The 7,315-nt window shown below is 39.3% G+C and overlaps 1 protein-coding gene across 4 annotated transcripts in view; it reads right to left on the reverse strand.

The window, feature by feature from the left end:
- The window catches only part of PIK3C2A (phosphatidylinositol-4-phosphate 3-kinase catalytic subunit type 2 alpha), a 49,926-nt gene extending 42,825 nt beyond the window's left edge, over positions 1 to 7,101 (reverse strand). The window contains exons 1-2 of one of the 4 annotated variants that reach the window (XM_041481238.1): positions 6,990 to 7,101; positions 6,153 to 6,319 (exon numbers count right to left, since the gene is read on the reverse strand). The gene's annotated coding sequence lies outside the window, so the exon portion shown is untranslated. The other 3 variants (XM_041481239.1, XM_041481242.1, XM_041481241.1) reach the window with 3 other exon arrangements.
- Between the last annotated feature and the right edge of the window lie 214 nt (positions 7,102 to 7,315).

Raw genomic sequence — 7,315 nt, forward strand, 5'->3', positions numbered from 1 at the left:
TTGCAGTCAGATTTCACTAACTTGGAGCAGTATTTCCTTTCTCAACCAGCTGTGATCCAACAGGAGTCTGCAGACCTCTTTGGCTCTGGTCTAGCAGAGTTTCTGCAAGAGCAACACTTCCTTGGTAACAACTTATATAAATGTGTTAAAGCCTAAAGTTAATTTGATCACTCAAGTACCTATATAATTGTCATACAATTTTGAGTATTGCACATCATTCATTCTTTCAGATGAGTAAAATACTCTTAAAAAAAAAAAAAAACAGCAAGAAAACATATTAATAATCAAGAACCAAGAAACTGCAAGATGCCTGACCATCTCCTTCAGATCAAAGCCTCTACATGGAATGGAAATGAATTGTATTTCACTTAGACAGGCTTAAAGTTATGCACTAGCCGGCCAAATAAATAAAATGGAAACAGGAAGACATTTCTTTCCAATAAGGAATTTACAGTTTTCTGGTAAGAAGCTTCAGAGAACCAATACAGGACATTGCATCCCTCCCAGGACAAAGACTCCCAAAAATTAAATTCATTTCCTAACTTAATGAGCAAGAGATGACTTCATCACACATAAATCGTTTTACCTTAAGCAGAGGTAATCTCACCATCTGCTCATGTACATGTCACCATTCTTCTCTACTCCAGATGAGTTGCACAGCTTTCTTTTCAAAAACCCCCAAGGCTTGTAATACCCTATTTATAATTTGTTCTACGCAAGCACAGAACATATTATTTGGTAATTTCTTCACAAGAAGTACTTTATAGCTATCAGAAATCAGTGCACATGAATTCCCTGGAGTCCAAGCACTAAATACAGAAGCAATGATAACAAGTCAGGCCATTTCCTGCATTCCTTATAAAGCAAGGCTCTGGCATACAGTAGCCAGTGCTTCCTCAAAACAAGTGCAATTTTCAAAGTAACTTTGAGGTTATTTTGCTATTAAAGAAAACAAAAATAAAAATACTTGCAGTATTTGCCTCACATTGTATCATAGCTAACTTAGGAATCAACAAATCTTGCCTGCATACCAGAGACAGTAGCAGTTTTATGGGAAACCAGGGAAAGCTTAGCAAAATATGACAGCAGTAATATACTGTGGAAAATATTAATCATCTGCAAAGGAATTCATAGCCAGACATTTGCCACAGCAGGAAAACTCCTTAGCAAAAAAGAAAGAAAAAAGTCACAAGAACTTTGATGTTCAGAAGCCCTCTCTGCCAGATGTATTCAGATTGCTACAAACTGAGAAAAAAAAACTGAGCATGACATGACTTCTTGAAGTAAGGCTGTTATTCTTTTTAAATAATGTTTGGTTTAAACTGGAGGTTTTCTCAATAACAAACAGTTCTGAAAGGTCAGTGTTAAAGCTATACAGTTCTATCACATTATCTTTCTCAATAACAAACAGTTCTGAAAGGTCAGTTCTATCACATTATCTTTCCACTAAAAACTTAGTAGCTTCTCCAATCCAGTTATTTTATCAAAATTAGCAAGTTCCTCCTTACAAATGAGATTAACATAGTTAACCAGAAAATTGAATCCATTTTGTTTCAGCTCGTATCTACAAAGCCTTCAAAGACAATTTCACCAGCTCAAATACAGCTGCAATTTTTAATTGGACACAAACCCTGAATCAACACTCATTTAATTTGTTTTTGCTCAAATAATTCAGATCATAAATACCTAAGCAGGAACTGCATCTCTTCACTCTGATTTTGAAATTTCATTTACGCCTAAAAAGTACAATTTCATCACAAAACCTTTGATCTCAAAGGCTAGGCAAGAATAGGATGTTTCTAGCACTAGAACAGGAAGTCTCAGCCTTTAAGGTCTTTCAACATCAGCAACAAATCCCTTGAAAAATCCAACCTCAGCTGTTTCAGTGCTTATAAAAATTTATGAACTATTGAAACAAATTTTCACTCAGGACACTGTGCAGAGGATCATTAGTAGACATGGCACACTTTGTAGCTGTTGTTAAATTTGAATCTTCAGGTTGTGATCAATGTTTCAAGAGAGACAAAGCATGGATGCGTCATGTCTGTCATGATGTTCCAGCCAGATCCCAGCGAGGGCAGCTACAGATACCTAGAGATCACGTGTTTCCCATGGCCACTCTTCCCTGCAATGGTCTGCACCACTGGCCACTGCAAGCCCTTCCTTCCATCAGTAGATGTGGGTACATGCAGATTTGGTACAGCAGGTTTGCAAGCTTACTCAGCACATTTCTGCTATTATACTCCTCCCCTCAAATTTTGAATCTAGCCACCATTCCCCTTAGGTCTGTTAAGAGATGAGGGTCACAAAGATAACTGAATTCCATTTAAGTTTCATAAAAACAAAAACCCTGACCCTGCCAAGAATACTGGGTGTCACAGCTCAAGGAAACTGTAGCATGAGCTCATATAACTGGACACTGCAGATTTATCACCAGGATAAACTTCACAAATTACTGAGTCATGGCAAGAAATCCTTAAAGCCAATCAGCAGAAGACACAAATCAACAGGCAGCTTGGCATTGGTTTCATCAACTGTAGAACTACTCACCAAACTTTGCATCCCTGTATTTCTCCCTATCCTGATCTCAGCTCTCTAACAGCATCCTCCTGTCCCATTCCTGCCCAGTATTTTCTGGATGCAGGTACCAGAAAGGAGCAAGAATGAAACTGATGGCATCCCAGGCTGTCTCATTCCAATGCACTTGGCCAAGATAGTTTTTTCCATGCCTTACAGCCAAGCTTATTACCCGCATTGTTTGACAAAGGCTAGGAATTCTAGTTCTGTTGCAATGTTTCTCCTTACAGAATAATGCTTTCAATTCCACTCCTGTTGTTTAAAAAGTTTGCTTTTTAAACCTTTGTACTGGTTCCCTTGCTCTACAGACACCTCCTAAGTGGTGCTTTTCTCCACGTCACCTTGACGTACACAATCCCTCCACCAATCCCGCTTTCCAAAGACTGCTTGAAAACACTCAGGCAACACAAACTTTCACACAGAATCAACATTAGCTGCTGGCTCAAGGCTTTTTCCTATTCTTTAAGCAAGGTCATTGGCCCAAATATTTTGATTCCCCAGCTGAATAATTGGTGCAGTAATTCCTGACTTGCAAAGTAATTTTATTCTGGAATATCACTTTCATGGAACAATTAAGGCTGGAAGGGACCTTAGTTATTCATGCAGTGTGGGGCCTGACCCCAGTAGAGCATAACAAATTACCTGGAGCATGTAGATAAATTAGTACTTGCATTAATACTGATCCCAGTGGTACTAACCAGAAAGACAACATTTAAAACTACAATTCCAATTTTATCAAAACCATAGAAAGTGTCTAGTGTAGGTAGAACAGAGAAAGAGGAAAGAAACATCTGTGCTGTCTGCTTTAATTACCACAACAGAGATGCCCAAACACCTTCCATATAGTTCTATAACATTCTGCAGCATAAACAGAGAACCATGTTAAAATCCCAAGTTTTCGTAAATCATGTGCCCGAAGTAAGCCCTGCAGACATCCTCCTAATGTCACAAAACACTGAAAACACAGCAAAATGCAGGAGGCTCACAATGCAAGGTACAGAGGCTGTCAGCACAGGGAGATGAAAACAACCCTCCCCCACAGAGATCCTATTTTACTCGCTGTGCAGCAGTGCACAACATACACCTTTAACAAAACATCATCAAAAACAGGCATGGAGAGGAAACACTGACACCTCAGCTCTGGCCCACACTTAACTCTGTATCACTGTATTAGTATCACCCTACCAGTCTAACCCAATGCAATTCTGCCGCAGTAGCCAAATTATTTCCACCACTTGCTTCAGCAGCTGAGTTTCCCCTCAGGCAGGAAACTTGCACAGTTTCAGATATAACCAGCAGATGCTTCTTAGTCACACACCTCATATTCATAGGAGATGGAGCAGAATTGCTGATTACTAATTGACAGAAGAAATGCACCATTCACACGTAGCTCCATGCTTCATCCATTAGAAAATACTAAATGCTTATCACATGTATTGATTCAACTATTACAGGGTTTGTTTGGGTTTGGTTTTTTTACAGTACACAGGTAGAGAACTGAACAGGGTGGCTACATTCAGACCAAAGGTTCATCTCATCCTTATCTTGTCTCTAAAGGTGGCTTTGGAAATGCAAATAGGAAAAAGCTAAACCAACACAAACACTTCCTCAAAATACCCTTCTAGTCTCCACTAATTTGGCACTCAAGTACTTCCTGAATCCTGAGGTAACTTCTCTAAGATGAAGACTCTTGATGAACTTTTTCATCAGGAATTTGTTCAGGTGGATGCTGAACTCGGGTAAACTTCCAGCTCTCGCCTTGTAATAGCACTGTCACCACACTCTGCTCCTCTGCTGTGACTACAACCTAAGCAGAAGATCAGATCAGTTATTGATGACCTGTTCTTGATCAGTCCCTTACAAACATCAACTACAACATTGAAGCCTACAACCCCAATTATTTCCTCTGGGTCATGATACACTATACAACCTCCAGATCGGAACCAGTGACATTCCCTTAGTACAAACACCACAAGGTCCTCATACACTACACACTGCAAGTTGTGTCTGAGTTTTTGTGAGTGATGTTTTGTTTGTAACTTCAAATTACAAGTTACATGAAACATGCAGACATACCTTCTCCCTTCTACTTCCATTTCTTCCCTCTGAAGTGACCATCACTTGGACAGCTTAATTAATCTAAGAAAATACTTTCAGGCTGCATTTCTACAAAGTTACAGATTGAAGTGATACCTCTCATAACTTTTTTTATGTGAGCATTGACAAAAGCATTTTATTCTAAAGTTTTTATAGTTTAAGTGATGTTTATCATTACTGGCACGCTTTGAAACATTTCCTCCTTCCCTTCCCTGTCCAGTCTGGAAACAACTTCACCATTCTTCTCACAAACTTACATCATACCAACCTCCTCACCTACAAAGGAGCTGCATGATGCTGTATTAGATGACTAATTTTATTGATGATAAAGACTGAACCCTGATTCTGGTAATTAATTACACATCCACATCTACTTAAAATAGAATGATATGTTTACACAGTTACACATCCATAAAGCAAACAACTTACATTTGTGTAGCACTCTCCTTTTTAAGTTTGTTGTATTATCCTAAAAACAAATAAACACCAAGTAATTTCTGAACTGACTGTGGACACTAAAAGGCAATACTCCTAAAACAAAACAAAACAAAACAAAAATTATCCTAAAAACAAATAAACACCAAATAATTTCTGAACTGACTGCAGACACTAAAAGGCAATACCCCTAAAACAAAACAAAACAAAACAAAGAGGATCTTCACCTGAATGTCTTTAAGGCTGATGTTGTATTTTATGAATTTTAGTCATGTCAGTGTTGGGCTTAAACTGGCCTACCCACCAGCACTACTTCACTGCAATTTTTGAACCTCCCATAAGGCAGCCTTAAGAGCTGTTCAAGAGTTTAAAAGACAAACAACATGCAATCCTGCTCTAGTAAAATTCAAATCTAGCATTCATTTTTCTAAATAACCCCACACTGTCTGGTTTTGGTCCCACATCAAAGCCTAAGACAACAACAAAAAAAAGCCTTCCAAAACATCACCTCAGCATTTTTATTCCTCAAACAACATTTTAATTCAAGTGTCTCCAGCTAGGCAGCAAATACAACAGCAACACTGAGTAAGAAATATCACCAGTTTCAATTTAGTTTGAGAAGCAATAGCAAAGGAACACAGAATCAGAAAGTAATTTTTTTTTACTTGACATTTTGGAATGCATCATTTTTCATTTAAAGCGTTCCATTTTCTTTGTTAGTACACAGATAGCTACTCAAATCAGATAAAAATCACTATATCATCAATTTCCACACAATGATTATATGTCCTCATGAACCTTTATGTTAGAGTTCTCAGAGATGACAGCAATAACCCACAGGAAAGAGGAATCTCAAGTACATAAATCAGGGTTATTAATGCACTGTAATTAAGACAAATCTGTTTTATTAAATCAATCAAAATATTAAATATTTCCTGAGGTCTCCTTTGTATTTTTCATAAACAACCATCTCTAAGAGACATAAAACAATATTCAAATACAGCACACCATTTAAGAGGATGAGACTCTAAACAACCAATTACCTGTCTGGTTTGTGATCCTCTCCCCAAAATGTCATTTAACTTCCAGTATTTGTCATTTCTGCCTGTGTTCTCTCCTGCTGCCTTTATCTTCTACGCAGCTTTCTTTCACCGTCCCCTTATTCTTACCAGTTTTGCTCCAGCTTGCGTTTACAAAAGAACAAACACAACTCCAAAAAACAAACAGAAGTTGGTGGGAATTATAATCCCTTTCTCCCCCGCCCACAAATGCACTGAGGCAGATTTAAGCAACTTCTCTTCCTCCCAGATACATAAAGTTTTTTACAGGCCCACTCTCAGCGTTGGGAGAATGAAGCACACAACTGCCTTCAAAGTCAACAAAGCCATATAAAAAATACTTTTGTCTGTCTGATTTCATTTCCCCTGCCCCATTTCTGCTTCCCCTTTGGATTCTTCATAAATCATCCATCACTACTACTCCTGAACACAGCTCATATTCAAAGCAAGTATTGCACAACATCTTGTACAAACATCAGACATTTTTTCTTACATTTTCAGTTCCCTTTGGGAAAAGATCTGCATTAAACATGCAATGTAATCAGTTAAAACCTCTGCATCTCTCCTCTACCCCAAATCAGTTTAACCATGCTATGCACTAGTTTCAGCCTTGCAGTAAGTAATACAATGAGTAGAAAGACCACCAGAATCTCCTTTTCTTCCAAATGCTTTTGACTGCATCTTGCTACCACATCCTTCCCCCAACAACAGCATAGCTAAAAAGGGAGGTTACTTGTGCTAACAAAGGTGCAGGAATACCTTTTTTATTGTGTTGATACAGAATAATAAACTAGACCGAGCCAAGAACAGGAAGACACTCACAAACTTCCATGTACCACTAGAAAGATCGGCAAAGCTCCCGGAGGAAACAGCAGAGTTGTTTAGGGATCAGCTTTGTAAACATCCTACTTTTCTGGAACCACAGCAACGCACCAACCCGGGGCGAGCGAACCCCGTCCAAAGCCAACGAGGTGATGAAGAAAAAGGAGAGGTAAACCTGCTGGCTCTCTGCAGCGACCGCCCAGGTGCCCCCTACGCCGGGCACCTCCCGAGCTGCCGCTCCGCGCCGGTGACAGCTCCCCGCCACCCCGGAGACTTCACCCCGGGTCCAAAAAGCGCCTCCGGCACCTGCGGAGCGCGGGCAGCAG

The sequence above is a fragment of the Pyrgilauda ruficollis genome, unplaced genomic scaffold (assembly GCF_017590135.1).
Source record: "Pyrgilauda ruficollis isolate IOZ18807 unplaced genomic scaffold, ASM1759013v1 scaffold55, whole genome shotgun sequence".
Lineage (NCBI taxonomy): Eukaryota > Metazoa > Chordata > Aves > Passeriformes > Passeridae > Pyrgilauda > Pyrgilauda ruficollis.